The following is a 22,591-nucleotide window of genomic DNA, read 5'->3' on the forward strand; positions in this document are numbered from 1 at the left end:
AGTAGTAAGAAAATCTCCACATTTGTGCATGACTCAGTTCTGGAAAAATCTAGATCTTTCCATGCAACTCATAGGGATTTCCATATCCAGGAAAGCAGCATCAGGGTCACCAAAGGAGTTATTGGAAAACACAGATTGCCAGGACCTCTGTACAGCCCCACCTGAACTTCGGAGACTTTGACTCTGTAGGTCTGGAGTGGAACTATTTAAACGCTGCTAGGGAGGGTCTAATGCTTGAATATTGCACTTCAACTAGAGAGAGAAACTTGTGGAAACTACTTTCACTGGTGTCCAAGAGATGAATACTTAGTAGGTAACAATACCTTCAAGCTGCTACTGGCATCAATGTGAAAAGCAGCCCATAGAATTGGGAAGAAGAAGAGAGAAAGTGTCTAAGATGGCTTTTAGGCCATATCCATTTACCAGCTATCCACTAGCAGCTTCCTAGGGCCCGGGTGCAGGCTGTGCACTGGGGACAGAGTAGGGGGTGGAGGGACAGTATCGCCCTTCCCTGCCTTACTCCTCTTTCTCCCATTTTGAGATTCCACCTGCTCATGACCCCCTCTCAAATGGCCATCTCACACTGGTCATCACCCAGGGCAGCCTCTTCCCAGTCTCTTGATTTTCTCATTCTTTGGTGACAGTGAAGCCTAGGAGTCAGGAGTTCAGGATCAGGACTCCAGGGTGGCTTGGATTAAACATGGCCCTCTCTCTCTCCCCTGTAGTGTGGTCACAGGAAAGCTGCTTAATGTCCTTGAGTCTCAGATTGCTCATCTGTGAAACAGATAATTAGAACCTCTTACTGTGGAGTGGCTGTGACTATCAAACGGCCTCACATGGTGTGCAGGGCTGGGAATGATTGGCATGGAGTTGAGAAGTCAGAAACCCTCTGTCATTAACATCCAGTTACCTTGCTGTTGGGCCCCTCATGTCTCAGGCCACTGGGTAGGAGTTTTGGGGTATGAAGACACACAAAATAAACAAGCAACATCCCCTGACTTCAGGTTGCCATGGCCTCTGAAGAAGGGCAACCCATAGGTAATTATGATGTGGTGTCACAAAGAAAGAGAATTAGATGATCCTGAATAAAAGTCCTGAGCCTTGGGCAGCAGTGAGCCATGGGCCAGAAGGATTGCAATGGTAAGACCAGTACAGGAAACATGTAGGGGACTCAAGTCACCATGCAGGGCTTGAGCGTGGTGTGCAAAGGGGGAGGCCAGCTCCGTGGAGTGTTCTATGCCCCAGAGCTCCTCCCAGGGTCTGGCTATGACCACATCCATGCTCAGCTCTGTCTCATGTCTCATCCCACTTCCCCCACCCCTTTCTCCTGAGCAGTGTCCCCTATTAAATCTTGCATCTCAGGGTCTCCTTCTGGAGAATAGGAACAAAGGTAAATGAACCTGAAATCTGGACCTGTTTCTAACATTTAGTAGCTCTGCAGCCTTGAGCAGATCTGTTGAGCTAGGAGGCCATCCTCATTTTCCGTTTGCAGTCTCCAAACTATTTGCACAAATCTTGGCTCTCCTTGATCATCACAATAACCCTGTGCAGGTGTTGCAGTAAAACAGGTCCTGCGGCCTCCAAATACAGAAAGGTGACATGTAGGAGGCTAAGGTTCCAAGCTTCTAAGTTGCAGAGTCAGGGCTCTGACTCAGCCCTACCGTTGCAAGTTCAGCACCATCCACCCCTCCCCTTTCCGCCTCTCTGTCCTAGTCTAGGTGATTGTGAATTTCATGACAGCCAAGTTAAATATGTGAAAGCATGATACACATCAGGGATGTTGGTATAATACTTTGAATATATAATAACAAGAGCAGAGGCAAAAATGGAAGCTATGATGACAATGCCTTCCCATGAAGGGAACAGGAAGCCACGGGGCTGCATTTCCAGCAGGTTCCTCCCAGACTGTGAAATCTCCTTGTACCTGATCTCATAGAGAGATGCTGTGGAAAATTATAGACGTGATCAGCTTTGCAATGATAGAAATGCCTTTGGCACCTGCTTCTCTCCTGAGATTCCCTGAAAAAAAAAAAAAAAAAAAAAAAAAAAAAAAAAAAAACCTTAAAGCAAAGAGATCCACATTTGGGTAATTATCCAAGTAGCCAAAGGGGATCCTAGGGCACAGCCACTCCAACTTTTAGAAAAAGGCCAAGGAGTGAATCAGGACTTCCCATAAACACTTCTCTCTGGGTGCTTTTATACTGTTGCATTTCTTGTTGTTCCTGTTATGTCTGGTTCTAACTTGGTTCATTAAGAACATAACTAATGAGGCTAAATAGAGACAGCTAATACCTGGGCTTGGTGAATCTGCACACCTTGCCACCTTCTCCTGAACTCTCTTCTCCTTGTCCTCCTGCTCTCCCTCCTCCCCTTACCTTCCTCCCTCTCCCCTTCCCTCCTCTTCTCCTTCTCTAGCACCGCAATTTTTCAGTATCCTCACTGCCAACATCTGTTACTGTATTTTTACTAAGGTCCATATATTGTCATTCCAATCATCCTTTATTGTTAATTTAATTACACCCTTTGTACAGATGATCTGCCATTCAGAGAGTGACATAGCTTGCCCAAGGTCACACAAATGCTAAGCAGATAAGTCTAAATTCAAACTTGGTCTCCAAACCTACCAGGTCCACAATTCTACAAATTCTGAAATCCACCCGTCACAATGAAGACAGCCTGGCCCTGATCTGGTCCCATGTAGAGGAGAGCTTGCAATGCAGTGGGAAGGCTAGTACTGTCCCTTCTTACTCCGCTGCAAAGACCTTCCCAATTGTTGCAGGCGTTCTTCTTTGTCGTGACTGACTCTAGGCCCCAGGACCGAGAGGTCCAGCAAAAGCCTTGTCCCAGATGCATCCCTGAAGCTTGTCCACACAAATCCTTTGATATAACAGCGCCTTGAAGGGCTTTATATGGGCAACAGTCCACTAGGGGAGCTCCCAACAGCACTGTTGATGGTGGGAAGACACTGAAGAGTGCTGAAGAGCTTGTCTGGAAAGGGCTAGAGGAATCGGTGCTGTGGTGGGCACGCAGGAACTCAATGACACCCTTGAAAATGAAATGAGATGCTGGTGTGGGAAGCTCCCAGCTGACGTTCCAAATCATGGGTATAGTGTGAACCTTTGGAATAAATGAAACATATGCACAGGTGAATACAGACATGGACTAACATAGACTTCTAGAAGAAATTACTAAGAACAAAAACAAAAACACCTGCCACTCCTAGGGAGAGCTTTCTCTGGGGAGAAGAATCTAAGGCAAGATGGGACCCTGGGGTCTGCATTTGTCTTTTCTAGAGTCACAATAAAACAAAAGTAAAATGACCTCAAGAAAGTCATTTTCTTCCTCTCACTCTCTTGTGTGGGCTGCTGGCTTCAGCCTGGAGCTGTGGGGTTTGATGGGTTCAGCCCAGAGCCTCAGACACGCTCCCATCCGTCTGTTTCTCAAATCCTCCAGCCCTTCTACCCCCCGCCCCTGGCTTTGCATGTGCCAAACCGACCGTTTAGGGTGCTCTTCATCTCCCTGGTTGCTTCCTGCCCTGCAGAGACACCCTCGAGCTTCAGTTGTCCCCTGCCCACCTGACCTAATAGCCAGTTTAATCACTGTCCCCGCACCCTGTTTCCCTCTTACTTCTCTCCAAATGTGTAAGTTCATACGCCCCTGTCCGCTGTTTATGACCTTTTCTTCCATGACCTTTTCCTCTCTCTGTGCTCCACGAGGATAGGACCACCTTTGTTTCATTCATTGGTGCAGAGCCAGAATCCAGCCCAGCATCTGGCGCCAGGGGGTCACCTGCAAACACTCCTTACATCAATGAATTAAGGGATGGCAGGAAGCATCCCAAGCACAGATCAGGATGCTTCTTAAATATTCAGCTCTGCAGCTTCTCATTCCTGGTTTTCAGACCTTTCCCTGCCTTGACTTTTAATTCCCCCATCAGGGCGGACAGAATGAAAAGTCTTCTGACACTTGGTTTGTGGTGTAGCCAGAGTTCATGGGCTTTGCACCGCATGGAGTCTGGGTTTGAATCCTGCTGCTGCCACTTGTCCCAAGTGCTGCCCCCACTGTGTGACTGGACTGACTGCATCCATGAACTCAGTTTCTCTTCTGTCAAAAGGGCTCATGCACATTTTCTCAGTTTGTTCTCAGCGTGAGGTAAGCAGACCTGCAACCATGTCTAGTCACATTGTAGGGGGAGTAAGATTGACAATATATTGATATGCTCAAATGTATCATTAAGATTTAACTATGGGAAGGAGGTATCTGTCATTATAAAAATAACAAGGCAGAAAAATAGATTATTAGCTTAACATTCACGGGGAAAGACAAAAGGAAATTTCTAAGTTTTGCATTGTTTTGATCACAAGCGTGTATGCAGAACACTTCCATAGACACCAGCCAGCCTTGTGACCAATAGCATCACCGCTGAGAACAACTGGATGATCAAGAGCAGCTAAGACCATCCATTCTTAAAAATAGTAACATGGACACTCAGAGTGTGGGCCTGAGAGACTCTCGAGAGATGCGTGGGCTGGAGAGACCAGGACCGAAGAAGGGCGTGGGCCGTGCAGCTGGGACTCCACCCACCTCTTCTTGGCACCAGTTTCTGAACGTGTGGAAATCAGTTCTTTCAGGGACAGCTCTCAGCCACTGCTGGGAAAAAAAAAAAAAAAGGTCAGTAAATATTCTGTGTTCCTCATCCCTTCGTGTGACAGCTCAGAGACATTTTCTTTGGTAATTGCAGAGTCCCCACAGGACTGGGTGCCCTCCTGCTCATTAACTCACCTGTGCCGGCTTGGGTCCCTCCCCGCCTCACTTCCCTAGGACAGCTGCGGCTCCCTGGAACCTCTCCCACACAACCCACCAGCCCTCAAATCTTTATCTCAGAGCCTGTTTCTGGAAGAGCATGATGTAAATAGTGCTTGAGACCTGCTTGGCAACTTCAGAAGCCCCTTCCCCTACAAGTCCTGGTGAGCCCCTAGAGGCAAAGTTCCCCTAGCCACATGTCCACACTGCAGTCCCGATCTACCCGCCTGCGTTGCTGCAGGGAGACCCAGGTCCCTGCCACGTGAGACATCCAGGGAGGGGAGCTGGAAAGGTGGTCTTCTGAGCATTCCCACCCACTTCTGTTCGGGACTATTCTTCTCAAAGTGAAAGGGGAAAGGCGGGGGTGTCAGGGAAAACAGTAGGATCCCTCCCTTTGGTCTTAAATTCCATTAATCAGCTCCCTAGAAGCCACTGGGAAGGAGGATTGAGTCCCCTTGGCATTACCAGTGATCCCTGATCCTGACTCAAAAGCCACTTCCTGCTGTGGAGACGTGAGGGCAAGTTGCTGGGGTTTTTACACCGAGATACTTACTTCATCACGGTGTGAAACTCACTTCTCCAAATGATTGACATTTCTAGGACAAGGAAGCCTTCTAAACTATGTCCATGAGTTCAATATAAACCCACTTTTCATTCAGCTTGATGGTAAAAATAATGTTTCAGACAATTTTGGTGTCCGCTGCAAAGTGGAAGCCTCTGTAAATGTGCAATGAGAAAAGAAAAATCTTTAAAGGAAAAGAAGGATTCAGAAATAAGCAAAGAAAGGCATATCACTCAGGAAGAGAAGGTCCACAAATTCTCCATCTCTCATGTTCAGAATGTGCCTTCCACACGGCTTCTCTGCACCTGAGTTCTCCAAAGACACCTTCTGATATGCGGTGTAATTACAGTCACTGTGTGTGAGTTCCGAGGAAAGCTGTGGGGATTTGCAGAGGAAAGGCATGTTCCTGGGCGCTGGGTGTGTGTGGGCCATCATAAGGGTCTTCTCATTATTTAATTTACAGATTAAAATAGAGCCCTTAAATTAACTATGTTTTGCAGGCTGAAAATGTTGTTTAAGAGCCATTTCCTCATTGAAAATAGACTGAATGCTGTGGTGTTGAGCACAGCTTCACCTATGAATTTCAGGTGATGGAAGGGGTTGAGCTCCTGCATTGACTTCACCATGAGGAGACATTTTTTCTTCCTTCCCAAAATATTAGCCCATCCTGGTAACTCTTGTCAGGGTCTTGACATTCTGACAGGCACAGTGTGAAAATATGTGGGATTTTGTGCTTAAATTCCCAGAGACCATGAGCCAGGAAGGATAAGGAACTGGAGACGGGCTTTGCAGGTTTGAGAAGCTTGTATACTTTTGGAAAATAAGTATCATCTCAGGTATTTTCAACTCTGCAGATAAACAGATACCTGCAGACCGTCCCCAGTTTCTCTCTGCTTAAGGCCCCTACTCAGCCCAGAGCCCCTGATCTTTAGCAGGTGATTGGTTTCTTCTCCCCTGGTCTCCGGCCGGCCCAGGCTCCAGCGAAACAACCCTGCAGGTCTCCAAAAGCACAGAACCCTGCTCATCCTCAAGGCCTTTGGGATGACTTTCCCAGGGGCTCTGTGCCCTGTACCTATGCCAGGGTCTAGGCCCCATCCTGTCTTATCTGGCACGTCTCCTCTCTAGAACTCTTCCCTGACAAGCTCTGTACCCGCAGATAAACCCCTATGTGTTTCTCTTTTGTAACATATAAGAGGATTGTGACTGAGTGATTGTCCAAACCATAAATGTCTGACTTCCAGGTAGCTGGTGAGCTCTGCTCAGTTAGGAACTCTGTACAACTTGCAAATGGGGAACTTGAGTGCCTGCCACATGGGTGCTTACTTATAAATAGAGAGGTATAGATATGGATATGATATTAATATGCATATAAAATGGATATGACATGGATCTGAATGTGGCTATGGACATTATATGAATATGGATGTGGATATGCTATGGATATAGCATATTGATAAAATATATACATATGGATATAGATATGATATTGATATGTATATGATATGGGTTCAGATATAAGATGGATATGAATAGAGATATAATATAGATAGGTATATAATATAGATATGGATACAGATATGAATATGGATGTGATATGAATATAAATTTGATATGGAATGGATTTGATATGAATGTAGATATTATATAGATGTGATATGGATGTGAATATTATATGGATATAGATATAGATGTGGATATAAATACAATATGGGTATAGATATAATATAGATATAGAGATGTGGGTATGATAGGGACATAGATATAATATATATGAATATAGATATGTTGATATGGTATAAATATGATATATAAATGGATACAATACAGATATGAATTTGATATATGTATGTATTTGATATAAATAGGGATATAGATATAATATGGGTATGGATATGAAATTAATATGGATGTAGATTTTTATGAATATGGATATAGATATGGATATGGATATGCTATAAATATGGATATAGATATAGTGTGGGTAATGATATAAATATGATATGGATATAATATGGTTATGGATATGATATGGACATAGGTATGGTATGATATGATATAAACATGGATATAGAGATGATATCATATGGATATGACAGGAATATGGATATAGATTTATATGGATATTGATATGATATGATATGGAATTAATATAGATATGATATGGATATTGATAAGATAGGGATATGGAAATAGATGCAGACATTGATGTAGATTCAGATCCAGATCCTGTTATGGGTACTCAATATAGATATTGAGACTAGATGACACGTGCATAGAGATGCACGTTGCTGTGGATACAGGTATTGATACACACATAGACACCAATATAGACGCAGATACAGATATTGCTATTGTAGCCTGAATGTATGAGTGAGAGGACACTCCTTAGACTTCACCTCCTTCCACCCTTCCTCCCAGGTTCATCCCAGCCAGCATGCTTTGGACAAGTGACCGTCTATGAGGCCCCCATATCCTCATCTCTGAAATGGAGGTGCTACGTCAGAGGATGGAGGTGTGGATTAACGAGGCAAGCATAAGAAACACATCACCTGAAACTGTTATTCACTTGCAGATGAATTAAGTGTTCCCCAAACCTGGCTAACTGACAAGGCAAGTCTGGGATACACTGGCCCAACCCTTCAGCACTCAATCCATGTGGACACTGGAGTTTGAACCAGGAAACTATTCATAATTGGGGTGGTCCATGCATTTTCCCTGTTGGCATGCCCTTCACTTACCTCAACAGGACAGAAGAAACGAATAGCCAGAATGAATAAAAATGAGGACTACCTTTGGAATAGAAATGAGTTGCTCAAAACCTCCTCTTTCTTTCCCAATTAAGCATCACTACGTGGAGGCTGCCGGATCACCAAGCACTAGAATGAGATGGAGCAGAAGTTGGCTGCCCAGCAAATTGCTGCCTTCGCCTTGATGATTGTACATTCCCTCCAGCTCTAGCTGGCTTAACTGCAAATATCATTAAATTCAAAATCTCACTCTCTCTCTCCCTCCCTCCCTCTGTGTGTGTGTGTGTGTGTGTGCGTGTGTGTGTGTGTGTGTGTAGAACCTATTGATAGCCACAGGCAGAGCTAATCAAATGCAATGCACATTTCATACTTTCATGCAATTTCACACAATTATGAATTTTGCAATAATGCAAATGAAAAGAAAACCAGGAACCAAGGTGGGTGAGTTGTGGGAGGGGGCATCAGAGGGCCAAGAAGTCTCTGGTTCTTTCTAAGCTTCCCTGAACCACTGGAAACTTGCCAAATGTCCCCAACCATTGCCTCTATCAGGTTGTTGTATGCACCAGGAGCAATCATTGGGAGGCATTTAGAATCCGAGTGATCCAGGGTCAAGAGGCATCTTGGAGAGGAGGTGGAGAAAACTTCCACCTGAGCCTCAGAGTCCCTGCAAAGTGGTCCTCTAGTCACACTCCCTGTTGCAATCATTACTGAGCACCAACAGGCTACAAGGATAGAGCAGCTGAACACATGTCATCACGAGGTGGCTCACTGCTTTCTGAATCACGGTTGGCAAACTTTTGTGCAAAAGGCCAGACAATAAATATTTTAGGTTTTGCTTACCAGATGTTTCTGACACAACTATGCAACTCTGTCATTGTGGCCATCTATAAACAAATGGGTACGCCTGTGTTCCAATAAAACTTTATTGGCAAAACCACATGTTGGGTGGATGTGGCCTGAGGACCACGGTTTAACAACCTCTGATATAAGGGATCACTGGAAGAGTGTTTTAGAAATACCTGACCAAGTGTATTGGAGAGATGTAGAGTCAAACATGTAAAAACATGACCACTCAAAGTGACCTCAGTGGAACAATGGGTCTAGTTAAGAGTTTCACTTCTCAGACTGAGGTAGGAGGTGGGACTCAACTCCAGAGGCGGGGCTTGGGCACTAAACCAGATTGAGGACTAGCTAAAACAGGGTCAGGGAAAAAGCATCTTTCCAAAAAGACACGCCCACCAGTGTGTCAACTTAGTGTTGTCAAGGCAACACCACTGCCCCTTTCCATGGCAATGATCCAATGACCCAAAAGTTACTACCCCTTCCCTAGAAATTTCTGCATTAACTGCCCCTTAATCTGCATGTTATTAAAAGTGGGTATAAATGTGACTGCAAAACTGCCCTGAGCTGCTCCTCTGCCTACCGGGTAGCCCTGCTCTGAAGGAGCAATCATGGAGCTGTGACACTGCACCTCAATAAAGCTGTTTTCTTCTACCTGGCTTATCCTTGAATTCTTTCCCGGACAAAGCCAAAACCCTCGTGGGCTAAGCCACACTTTGGAGCTCCCCTGTCCTGCATCAAGACCGGTGCCTGAGATGAAGTTCATCCTGTAAGGGCTGGAAGTGGGGAAGCTCTGAAGTGGCGTCTGCACAAATGGAGAAGGCCACATGGATGGTGACTCATCTATTAATTGGATATTCCTTTGGAAGTTTAAAGGCTAGGTGTTCCCAAGAGGACAAGCTTTGGGGGCTCCACACCTACTCCTAGCAACTGTACTCTAATCTTCTGATTTGCAATGGGGCTGCTGTAAGTCTCAGTTTTTGAATTTCTGAAACACATATTAATCATGCAACTACAAGACTATCCTTGTAACCCAGTGCCACTAAAGCGATCTGGGAATGTCCCTTCCGTACACCTCTACAGACACAGCTAAGCAAAGCTTTCATAGTAATATCAGAGTAGCAGCCAGGTGTATGAATACAGGCCAGGAACCAAGAGCACACAGGAGCTTTCGAGGCAGAAGGCACATATCGCTGTGACTGCAGGGTAGGGCAGCGGCAGTAGGGCATGAACCACAGGATGAGAGAGGTGCTCCAGAAGTCTTCTTGTAGAGCAAGAGACCAGTGTTGTGCTTTTTGTTCATGGCCCTGTTGTTGTGTGTTTCTCAGCTGTACAGCCCATAAATGACATGTTGGCTTTAAGAGATAAAAACCCAGCCATAGACTTGTCTCATGTCAGCCCACACAGCGGGACTCCTGGGGGACTTGGTCATTGGACAGACCTTGGATTTAGTCTTGGCAAATAGATTTAGTTTCCCCATCCAGTTGAAAGAGGGTCTGTTTCTGTTACAGACTAATCAATGCACATATGGGTTGCTTGTTCAATAAAAGAAACTAAGTGGAGATATTTAAGGAACTTGAGAAGTATTCAAAAAATCTAAAGCAAAAATGGTTTAACTGCAGACACTGGCATGTAGTTCTTAAGGTACACAATTAAGAAAATTTGTACAGTAATTAGGTCAATTAACGAGAGTTCCATGTTCATCCTCTTCATTAGCTAAGCCTGAGAATTTTTCTTTTCTTGCCCAACATCTCAAAATTCTTAGTTTGAGCTGATTTTTCTGATAAATTCTTAGAAATTTCTGGTTGAGGCCGGGCACAGTGGCTCATGTCTGTAATCCCAGCACTTTGGGAGGCTGAGGTGGATGGATCACTTGAGGTCAGAAGTTTGGGATCAGCCTGGACAACATGGCGAAACCCCATCTCTACTAAAAATGCAAAAATTAGCCATGTATGGTGGTGCATGCCTATAATCCCAGCTACTCTGAAGGCTGAGGCACAAGTATGGCTTGCACCTGGGAAGTGAAGGTTGCAGTGAGGCGAGATGGTCCCATTGCACTCCAGCCTAAGTGACAGAGGGAAACTCTGTATCAAAATAAATAAATAAATAAACAAATAAATAAATAAAAGAAAATTTCTGGTTGGCATGAGGTCTTCCTATTAACAAAAGCTGACAGGTGAGCATTTTATGTACCAGGAGTATTTGCCAAGCTGACCCCAGTGATCCCAGAGAGTCTTTTGCCAAAACAGGTGCAGACCATAGAAAGTATAGACCCTGGTCAAACCAAAAGCAGCCCCTATTCACAATACAGTGCCCCTCTATCATGAGACTCTCCTTTGCTTGGCTTTCTAACTTCAGCTCCCACTACTGACATCACACTGCTCTCAGGGTCGGCCTCTGCTCTGAAGAGCATGGTCTCCCCTGCTCCACACCGCACAACCCATCATCTTTCAGACATCTCTTTCTCAGCTTGGGTTCTCTTTCACTGTCTTCTCTACTAGTCCTATTTCTATTCATCTTTCTGCGTCCAACTCAAGCCCTTCTTCTCCCAAGTAGACCCTTGTAACCTCTGTAAACTTGCATCCTATCGAACTTCTTAGTGCCCATTTTCAATAGTGTCAACGTTTGTTTTTAATTCTCTCTCTCTCTCTCTTTTTTTTTTCTTTTGAGATGAAGTCTTGCTCTGTTGCCCAGGCTGGAGTGCAGTGGCGTGATCTTGGCTCACTGCAACATTGGCCTCCCAGGTTCAAGCAACTCTTCTGCCTCAGCCTCCTGAGTAGCTGGGATTACAGGCACACGCCACCATGCCTGGCTAATTTTTGTATTTTTAGTAGAAACGGGGTTTCACTAGTTGGTCAGGCTGGTCTCCAACTCCTGACCTCAAGTGATCCACCCACCTTAACCTCCCAAAGTGCTGGGATTATAGGCATGAGCCACCGTGCCTGGCCTAATTCTCTCTTTCAATACATAGATTTTGGTTTCCCAAAACCAGTGAGCATGGACTGCATTTTATATGTATTCAACAAGTGTTTATTAAGTAACTAACATCAGTTGTTCATTATTTGTAACTTAAATAATATGAAGTCAATTGGCATGATTAAAGCTCTATGGTCTTCTGCAAAACAGCAATGATCAGTTACCAATTGCTTTCTTTAAGTATAGCGTGGAGAATGGAGTTGAAAGTGACCAGCATTGTGGCCTTTGTTCTGGGGGGTGCCTGCCATACTGATGGCAGCTGCTGCTCCAGACAGCCTGTCACTGCCATCACGTTGGCTGCAGCAGGGAGGCATTGCCTGGGCTGCATGCCCCATGGAGCCAGCGGGAGCCCCATCCCTTCTAAGTTGGGGTGGGAGCTCCCTGGGTGCCGCTGCAGCTGCCCAAACTGCCTGCAGACCCAGGCTGCTGCCCCATTGGCCTGGGAAGGCCCCCTGCCCTTGCAGGCTCAGAAGTGCCTGCTCCCACTGCCTGGCTGCTTTCTGCTGCTGGTGTCTGCTCCAATCTCAGAAAAGTTGGGGCAAAACCTGGGCATCATGAATGGCAGCAGAAGGCAGATAGGTTCCTGGGCAGAAAAGGATGGGTCCCTGGTAAGGCCAATCCCATGGACTGGAATGAAGACTTGTGGTGCCTTTTCTGTGTCCTCCCATGGCTGCCCATGAGCCGGCTGGCACACACTTTCTCCCCTCTGTGGTCCATAGAAGCCCTGGGCTTTACCAGAGCAGGCAGAGAATGGAGAGATGACAGGATGACCAGCAGCAGACAGGAGTGGGAAGACCACTGCAGATGATGGCTGCAGAGATGATGGGGACAACCTGATGGCAGAGAAGAGCCACCCTCTCCAGAGTCTCTGCTGAGAGCTGAACACTTGATGGGATGACCTGCATACAAAGAGGAGCTACCCACTGTAAGTCTCCCCTGAGCTGTTCTAACACTCAATAAGCTTCTCTGTCTTGCTCACCCTCCACTTGTCTGCATACCTCATTCTTCCTGAATGCAGGACAAGAACTCGGGAAAAGGTGCCACTGGCCACCGAGATTTCTGCCCAGAAAAGCGACACCCCAACGATCCCGTAACAATACCAATGCTATTATCCCAAAATAAGCTGGACATATTCCTCAGTGTGGAATTTTGGAGAAGGCGGTAGACGCAGCATTGCAAGGTCATGTTTCTACCTGTACTCTGATCTGTTTTATTGGCTTTGTAATTTTTCTCATACTGTCTATTTTCCTCTCAATAAAACCTTAGAATGCTCTTCAATATGTAAGATAAATAAAAGCCAGAAAAACAAAAGTTTGAGTGGTCACTTCACCAAAGAATATGTACAATTGAAAAATAAACATATGAAAAGATACTCAACATCATTAGTCACTAGGAAAACGCAAATTAAAATCACAATAAGATACCACTACAACTATTAGAATGGTTAAATTTAAAAGAAAATCCCACTGTAACACCAAATGCTGGGGAGAATGAGGGGCAGTAGGAGCCCTCACTCCTTGCTGATGGGATGAGTGACATATCATGACACAGCCACTCTGGAAGATAGTTAAGAGTTCCTTATAAAGTTAAACTTACCGTAACTCAGGACCACATTCCTAAGACTTTATTGGAGTAAAACTAAAAAACCCCTGTTCACACAAGAGGCTGCATGTAAATGTTTGTGGCAGCTTTATTAAACATCTCCAAAAACTGGAGACAATACCAATGTCTCTTAATTGGGGAACTGAAAGACAAATGGTGGCCCAAAATAAAGGTCAGAAATAAAAGGAAAGAACTCTTGATTCATCAAGGAAGAATCTCAGGTGAATTACGCTACTTGAAATAAGCTAGCCCCAAAACACTGCATACTGTATGGTTCAATGTATACGACATACAACCTGGAAAAGGCAAAATGACAGAGACAGAAACTAGATCAGAGATTGCCAGGGGCTAGGTGGGGGATGGAATGTTCTGTATCTTGATTGTGGTGCTAGTTACATGACTGTACACATTCGTCAAGACTCACAGAACTGCATACTGAAAAGGTTGAGTTGAACCGTGTCTAAATTATATCTTAGAAAAAAAAAATATATATATATATATATATTTTGAGTCTCGCTCTGTAGTGAGGCTGGAGTGCAGTGGCTTGATCTCAGCTCGCTGCAACTTCCACCTCCCAGGTTCAAGCGATTCTCCTGCCTCAGCCTCTCGAGTAGCTGGGACTACAGGTGCATGCCACCACACCCAGCTAATTTTTGTATTTTTAGTAGAGATGGGGTTTCACCATGTTAGCCAGGATGGTCTCAATCTCTTGACCTCGTGGTCTGTCTGCCTCAGCTTCCCAAAGTGCTGGGATTACAGGTGCGAGCCACCACGCCCAGCCAAAAAAATATATTTTTTAAGCTAGCAGGTATGATTTTAATTAAGATTTGGAAGTCTACCTGCCCAGGCTTCCCAAGGTGCTCCAGTCAGATCCTGGGTCACCACCAAGTCCCACAGAAACCAGTTTGGAGACCTGTAGACTAGCTCCTCACTGAGCCATTTCTGGATCTCCAACTCTCTGTCATCTTTCACCTGGGACTCTCATGGGAGGTGGATGCAGCAGATTCTCTGAAATCCTACTTTTGAACACTGTCGTTTTCATCAGCAAAGCCATTTCCTGGACTGCTCCTATGTCCACCACCCAGACTGTCCAGCCAGGCTGGGCACCTTCCTAGGGCGAGACTGTCTCAGCTTGTCTGCATGGACTGTCAGCCTCCAGTCTAGAGGGAGGGAAGTACAGGGCTGGGCCTCCTGCCTCTTTTCCTATGGAGGGTGGGGATGGCATTGCACGCACATCAACCTGACGCTACAGGGCTTGGCCTCTTGCCTTGTGTCCTGTGGAGGGCGGGGATGGCATTGCACGCACATCACCCTGACGCTGCACTTGCCCCAGAAGTCAGCACTCAGGGATTTTCCTCCACCACGGGGCTGCCTGAAAATGGAAATGAATTCTCAGCACAAAACAAAAAGACAAACTGGTATGATGCCTCAGAGCATGTTCGTTTGGGGTTTTCAGTTGTTTTAAAATTTTCTTTTCATTCTAATAAAGGACAGCTTTGTCTTTAATCCACAGATATGGCTGAATCGCTGTTTTCCAAGCAGCACACAGAAAATTTTCCTACCTGAGGAGCGGAGTAGTATCCATGGAGACACAACACCAAGGCCTTCAGCGTCTCATAGGCTGGCAGGCCCAGCAAGGAGCAAGTGCTACGGCTTGTTAGTAAGAGGTGGCTAATGAGAGAGCCTGTTACTGACTCTGGGGTCCCTGAAACACCTTTCACTGGGGCCTCGCTCATTCCTGGGAGGAATGCAGTTGAGTGGTTTGATACCAGGCTTGAGCGGGACTGCGGGATTTGACTCCTATCCCCTCATTTGTGGCTGCAGGATGCTAGACAAGCACTTAACTCCTTTGAGCTCTTCTCTGTAAAAGGCAGACTGTAGCACCTACCCCCTAAATGTATTGAAATGTTTCAACAAATGTGAGCACAGAATCAGTACCCTGCCAGGTCCACACTGAGAAATCAATGACAGCTGTGATTAACTTCATGCCCATGCCCATTGGGTCCATTCAAGCCACCGAGCCCCGTGGTTGAGTTGGGCTACAGGCTGCCCTGTCCCCACCAACACAGCACATCTCGGCGGTCCCAGACAGGCGGGAGGATGGACCATGAGACAGCACCTTAGGGAAGGCGTGAACGCACGGGAATCTGGCGGGCATCTTTGGTGAGGTTCCACCCTCTCCCGGCAGAGACCTTGGTGGAATCCCGGGACTCCCTCTCCAAGGAAACCCCATCAGAGGGGCCCTGGTGGGTACCCAAAGGGCAGCCTAACTCCAGGGAGAGGCAAAGGACAAGAGAGGCCGAGGAGCCAACCTGACGCCTAGAAATCGTTCAATACGTATGTATTGAGTGAGTGATTTAACGAATGACCTTTAGAGTACCCATAGCTCTCCACTTCACCTGGCTGGCTGACACCACATACAGACATCTCAAAGACACAGAAGGTAATGGAACAGAGTGGTGACTTGCAGGGGAGGCGCACAGCAAGGCCATGCTGGCCCCCCACACCACGCAGTTCCCAAGGGAGCTGTTGACAAAAATAACTCCTTTTGTGTTCTGACTTCCCCTTTCACAGGCCTGACCACCATGTCTGCCTTCCCCTCCCTTGCTCCCCAGAATCCTTTCTGTTCCCCAGAAGTGCCACGATCTCCCTGAGACCGGCCTTTGCTCTCGCTGGTGCAACTCCCTGTCTTTGGCATCACCCATGATGACTTCAGCACGGGACTCAGGTCTTGGTTGCCATGGCACCGATCAGAGGCCCTTCACCCCAGTGCTGCAGCCTAACACAGTGCTTTATCACGCTAGTCACTTCCCAGAATCACCTTGTTTATGGTTGACTTGTGTGCTGTTTGTCTTCTCCAACTAGAGTGAAAGCCCCATGAAGGTGAGATTTTCATAGTTGAGTTCATCACTGACTCCCCAGTGCCCAGAACATGCCTGAGGCATAAAAAGCATAGATGTTGGATGGATGGAGGGAAGGAAGGAAGGAAGGAAGGAAAGAAGGAAGGAAGGAAGGAAGGAAGGAAGGGAAGGGAGGGGAGAGGAGAGGAGAGGAGAGGAGAGGAGGGAGGTAGGGAGGGAGGGAGGGGGGAAGGGAGGGGGAGAAAGGGATGGAGGTAGGGAGGGAGGGAAGGAGGAAGGAAGGATTATGGGTATTTGGATGGATAGATGAACATGGCCGGGCGTGGTGGCTCCCGCCTGTAATCCCAGCACTTTGGGAGTCCAAGGCAGGTAGATCACAAGGTCAGGAGATCGAGACCATCCTGGCTAACACGGTGAAACCCCGTCTCTACTAAAAATGCAAAAAATTAGCCGGGCATGATGGCACGTGCCTGTAACTACACAGGAGGCTGAGACAGAAGAATAGCTCAAACCAGGGAGGCAGAGGTTGCAGTGAAACAAGATCGCACCACTGCACTCCAGTCTGGGCGACAGAGTGAGATTCCGAAAAAATAAATAAATAAATAAACAAACAAACAGATGACTGCATGCATATCTGCATGTGTAAATGGATGAATAGATAGATAAATGAATAAATGTGTGGATAAGGGTATGCATGTGTGGATGGATGGGTGGATGGATGGATGGGTAAGTGGATGATGGGTGGATGAGTGATGGGTGGGTGGTTGAGTGAATTAATAGGTGGAGGGAATAGATTGATGGATAGACAAGTGCCTGGGTTGATGACTTAGCCAGTGGGAGGCAGATGCTTCTCTCCTAGGACTTTCTGTCTTCCAGGTAAAATGCCTCCCAGCTTTGTGCTGATGCTAGTTCTCACAATGAGGCAAATTCATTTTATATCATGCAAAGAACCTCGACTTTATGGGGAAAAGGCGATCCTTGGCTTCACAGACAAAAGTACCCCAGGCGGGTTGCCAGGACCTCATTCCATGCCTCCAGTTCAATGGGGCGCTTGGGGCTGAGTGGCGAGAGCAGCCCCTGAGCAATGTGGTGATTTCTGAAGTGTGCTTTCCCTGGCTGAGCTCACTGAGCTTTCATCTTTGTAATTACGCTGGGACACATTTCTCATTACAGACACGAGGAGAAACCACAAGCAAGCAGGCAGCTGGTTAAGCAAGAAAGAGCAAAGCAAAGATTGACCTAGTTTGGATAAAGTGGGATCTTACCTGAGTCTTTCCCAGATGGAAATCACACAAAACCAGAGCTCTCTGTGTCTTGCACACACAGATTGTTTTTCTTCACTCTCTTTTCTTTTACAGTGATTTTTTTTACAAGTTTTGTTCTATTCTAATTGAGTAGAAGTATAAAGAATGAAACTAACTGGGAAAATCTGAATGTTCAGCATGCACAAAGCCGCAGGCACTCGGCGTCCTCTGGAGCCTCTGCCTATAAGTGTAGGTTTGAACCTAACAAATGAAAGTCTTTAGAAGAGTTCAGATTAATATATGTACATGATGCGTGATGGATCTGGGGATGGCTGGGGAGGTGCGAGGAGGGCGGCATGTATCCTGACAGCTCATTTTGGCTCAGTGGCTGGAGTCATAACCATGGTTACCAGTTCAGGGTCTCCAGATGGGAGTGACCAGGGCAGTGAGAAGCTCAAAACACTAGCAGGACTGAGAAAGGACTGAGAATGACAAGCCCAGAGTAAAGCAACTCAGCAGCCGGGACATGTGTTCATGTACTTGAAGAGCTGCAATGTGGGAGAGAATAGTTTATGTGACTTCAGAGGGTAGAACTCAGGCTAACTGATAAAAGTTTCACAGAGGGACAGATGCACGTTTTGAAAATGAAGCCCAAACTTGTCCCCGCAGCTGGCCGAGCCCTTCACAATGAGGCCGCTGTCTTAGGAACAACCTCTCCTAATGCTCTCCTTGTTTGCTCTGCTCCAGTCACAATCGCAGAACTTCCTCCAACACACCTTGTCCTTGGTGGCATCAGGACATTGGCACTTGCTGTTGTCTCTTTCTGAAATGAAATCCCCTTTCCCTTACTAGGGCTGGATCCGGTTTAACTCTTTACTCGAGAAGTCCTCCCTGACCACCGTGGCTGAGGTGACGCCCCAGGGTCATTCTCTGATGCTGTGATCATCTGGGTTCCTTTGATTCTCAGCATTTATCACTCTCCGAAACAAACTTGTGTATGCGTTTATTTCTTCATTACCTCACTTAACGTGTATGAAGACGGGCTGCATCTCTCCTGTGGGCCTCCTATGCCCAGCTCCTAGGAGGGTGTCTGATGCACAGAAGGGGCTCAGCCATGACAGACTCAGTGAGCGCATGAATATGCACAGAGCAGAGATGCTCCAGCAGGGTCCGAGCAATGATGTCCCTACCACTCAGAAATCAAAGGACCAGCTGTATCACCTTCACACAAGAGAGAATAAGCCTCACCCACACCAGCGAGACAGCAGAGCCTGCAGCTGCATTTCAAACCTGAGCCGGTTCTCTAGCCTGCAGGGATTCGAGGCTGAGAGGTGTGCATTTCAATCATAAGTTTTGTTTTTGAAAATCCTGAGATTTCTGGCAATTTTGTTAATATTTGATGTATCAAACAATAATCAATATCTCTTTTAGGACACTTTTAGCCATGACTTTATATTAACCTATTTTATCTCAATGTGCATTTGTTCTGGAATGAAAATCCAGTGTTTCTAAATTCAGATCTCCTAGGTTCCATGTTTTCAACTCTACAAAATCTAATTAAACATGAGTTTAGAAAATGATCATTATCTCTCACATCCTGGGAGGGTCCACACAAGCGCTTCTCCAGGGGGGCTTGTCTTGAGTCAAGTTCTACTCAAGGCCATCATATGGGCAAGGCCAATTTTAATCCAGTGATGGGGGTGGTGGAGGGAAGCTTATTTTTCATATTAAGACAAATACAGATTTGTAGGGCAAATTCACTAAGATTTTAAAGAAAAGGCTTCAATATTTAAGACATTTCACAATGAGGTGGGACACTTCTATGCTATATTTGGCTTTCAATAAACCCAAATAGCTAGGAGTGACCGTATGACATCATTCTGGCCAATGAGTTTGATTCAGAAGTTTGTGGGAAGAGAGTCCTGTTGTGAATAAAATGGCAGCGCCTTCTCCTGCCTGATGTGCCATGATGATGCGGCCATGCAGATGAAAGCGGGATCAGGAAGGAGAAGCAGGATGGTGGAATGACCTTGTCCATTGACCCAACAGCCCTGGCCCGAGGCTGTCCAACTGTGGACTTGCTGTAACCAGAGAAGCTACCCCTCCCCTTGGCCGGGACCCTGTGGTAGAATTTTCCAGAAGTGACAGCTGAGTACAGTCCCAGATGGAAATGCCTCCTTTGGCCTCCAGAACAGAGGCGCAACAATGAGGTCCCACTGGGGATTTTCAGAGCTCAGGACAGGTGGCAGGTCACCTCTCCAGAAGTCTCTACAGGACAGAGTTCAGAGAGGAGTTTGGCTCTGAGGCAACCAAGTTAGGCTTTACTGGAGCTGCCGGGAAACAGTAATGGTGGAAGAAATCCCCAATCCACTGGTACAGCAGGAAATGGCTTACCGCAATACGACTTGCTTAGGGCTTGCAGGTGCCGTCTCGTATCCACGACCGGGTCAGACATAGAGCCTCCACATTCCCGTGCTTTGTCTCATAAAAGATTAGCTGAACTGTGGTTTCCACTGGTCAATCAGAACAAAGTGCTCGCTAACTGACTCAACTACGCTGTAGTTAAGAGTATCTCCACAGGACCCTGGACTCCGACCCACCCTCCGCCGGACAGAGCACGCAGCCTCTGCTCAGACACAAAGAGCACGCTCCACGAGCTTTGCTTGTTCCTCTCTATAAAAGAAAAGCCCTTTTCTACCAGGCATTTGAGATGCTTGCAGATCTCAGGGTCAGAGTGAGCCCAGTTGCCACAGTCCCTTCCTTCAACTGCGACAGTCTTTTCAAATAGCATCTCTCCTTCCATAGGTCTAGACTTGAACACACACATAATCTTGACATCCCCAAGCTGTAAGGGTTATGAGAAGTTATAGGTCCAATCTCGTTATTTGCTTGTCAGTAAATTCAGTCCAGGGCTGGTGAAAGGATTGTACTAAGTCTAGGTAGTGTAAGTGGTGAGCTCTGGGCCAGACCTGACCCCTGCTTTCATGTTCTTTGCAGATTATCACAGCTACAAGGGCAATCCCAGGTGAGCTGATGCAGGCACACACATCTCCAAACACACAGCATCACACGTGCACAGGCACACAGGAATGTGTGCACACCTGTATCTACAGCCCCTGGTCAGTCCGAAGAGCAGCGAGTGTTGCTTTCTTCACCCCACCCTATAGTTAGATTGACACCTCACAATGAGAACGAAATCAGGAGGCCACAGCCCTGGATGTACCCTGCCCTGCACAAAATCATCCAGTTCTCTGTCTCCTCTCTCTGTCCTGCTCCCGCTCCACAGCCACTTCTACCAGAGGTGGCCTTCTCCTGCGCTGCTCTACCCAAGTAATGGCAAGGCTGGAGGAGTTTGCAGTGACCACAGGACGTACAGGCAAACCACCCTTCTAGGCCCCGTGTCTAGGAGTTGGACTATCAGACATCCCTCTCGAGAGTGGAATCGAGCAGGGTTTGTTCTTCTGTGTCTGGCCTATTTCACTTAGCGCAGTGTCTTCTGTGTTCACTTATGTTGCTAAGGGCTGAGGGAGGGAAATGGGGAAATAGACTCAAGTTCCAGTTAGGAGAGGTGAATAAGTTCCAGAGATCTGCTGAATCACACAGTGGTTAGTGTTACCAATACTGAATAGTGCACTTTAGAATATGTTAAGGGGCCAGATCTCACATTAAGGGTTTTTATTGCAAAATAACAAACTCCCACACAGGAACACACCAGAATGTTTAGAGGTGATGGACATGCTTTGTCTTTTGATTGTGGTGATGGCATCACAGGTGCATACATATGTCCAAATTTATCAAAATGTATAAGTTAAATATGTGCAATTTTTATCAATTATACTTCAAAAAACTTCTAAAAAGTATAGTTAAAGAATCAACTTTTCCTGTAGGAAGGGGAGGAAAGGGACTTTATCATGATAATATAGTATAATTATTTTATGTGCATTGCAAAACTAATATGTATATCATGTATATTTTATGTACATAGCAAAATTCTACCCCCACTGCAATTTAAGTTAACAAACACTGAAGACTCATTTTGTGCCAAGCTGTGTACCAGGCACCTAAGACAAGGCTCCACCTGCCAGACCCCACAGTGAAATGGTGCAGAAGTGGTAATAACAGTCAAGTAAATGTAAATACATGATATATGTACATAAACTTATAAATATGAGTAGGTGCATACAATAAGCATATAAATTCATATTCTTATACTGTATATGCAATACATATATGGAAATATGTATATTTATGGGCTTTATCTCATATAAAACTTAAGATAGGATGTTGTTGTCCATCCTGTCATCATGTGCTTTTTAAAAGTGAGGAAATTGAGGCTTAGGAAGTTGAATTAACTTGAACAGTAACACAGACCTCATAACGGGGTATCCCAAAATAAGACTCTGGTGGTCCTATTCCAGAGCCAGAAATACTAATTGTCTTATTGCATTGAAGACAGACACATAAATGGGCAATTTCAATAGAATGGACACTGTTACAAAGGAGGTGTGACTAGATCCTAAATCCATCCTGAAGTTTACTCAGAAGGGAAAAGAGAACACAGCTTTATCAGAGAAATCTAACCATCCAAGAATGCTGGGTTCTTGTAACTGCTTCCATATTCAGTTTGCTGTGGTATGTTGCTGGGTGCAAATGGATGAAAAAGTCCAGTCTCATACAGATATGCAGTTGGAAGGGAGAGGATTTCAACAGTGTTTACAGATCTCTTCAGTTCCTTGTGCACATTCTTTTTTGATACTATACCAAAACTTAGCAGCAGTCATTTTTTTAAAGGTTACATGCGATGCAAGTCTGAAGTTACACCAATTAACTTTTCATGTTCTATTAAGTGAAAATCCACTGGTCTATTTGAAGTGTAAGGGAATCTTTTACCAGTGCATAATTTGATAACATCATGTTGGTCAGTGGGAAAACAAAAGTTCACTATGTTAGGCAGAT

General features: G+C 45.8%; 2 long non-coding RNA genes across 2 annotated transcripts in view; both read right to left on the reverse strand.

Annotated features, from left to right (window-relative positions):
• Positions 1-1,031: 1,031 nt before the first annotated feature.
• Positions 1,032-5,196, reverse strand: LOC117977212 (uncharacterized). The gene is made up of 3 exons (XR_004668229.2): positions 3,628-5,196; positions 2,625-3,117; positions 1,032-2,019 (listed from the first exon to the last, which is right to left on the reverse strand). It is a non-coding gene; the product is annotated as an uncharacterized LOC117977212 (long non-coding RNA).
• Positions 5,197-8,134: 2,938 nt separating this feature from the next.
• The window catches only part of LOC129394910 (uncharacterized), a 56,934-nt gene continuing 42,477 nt past the window's right edge, over positions 8,135-22,591 (reverse strand). The window contains exon 3 of the long non-coding RNA XR_008622310.1: positions 8,135-8,241. This is a non-coding gene — a long non-coding RNA (uncharacterized LOC129394910). The remainder of the gene's footprint in view (positions 8,242-22,591) is intronic.

Source organism: Pan paniscus, chromosome 21 (assembly GCF_029289425.2).
Source record: "Pan paniscus chromosome 21, NHGRI_mPanPan1-v2.0_pri, whole genome shotgun sequence".
NCBI lineage: Eukaryota > Metazoa > Chordata > Mammalia > Primates > Hominidae > Pan > Pan paniscus.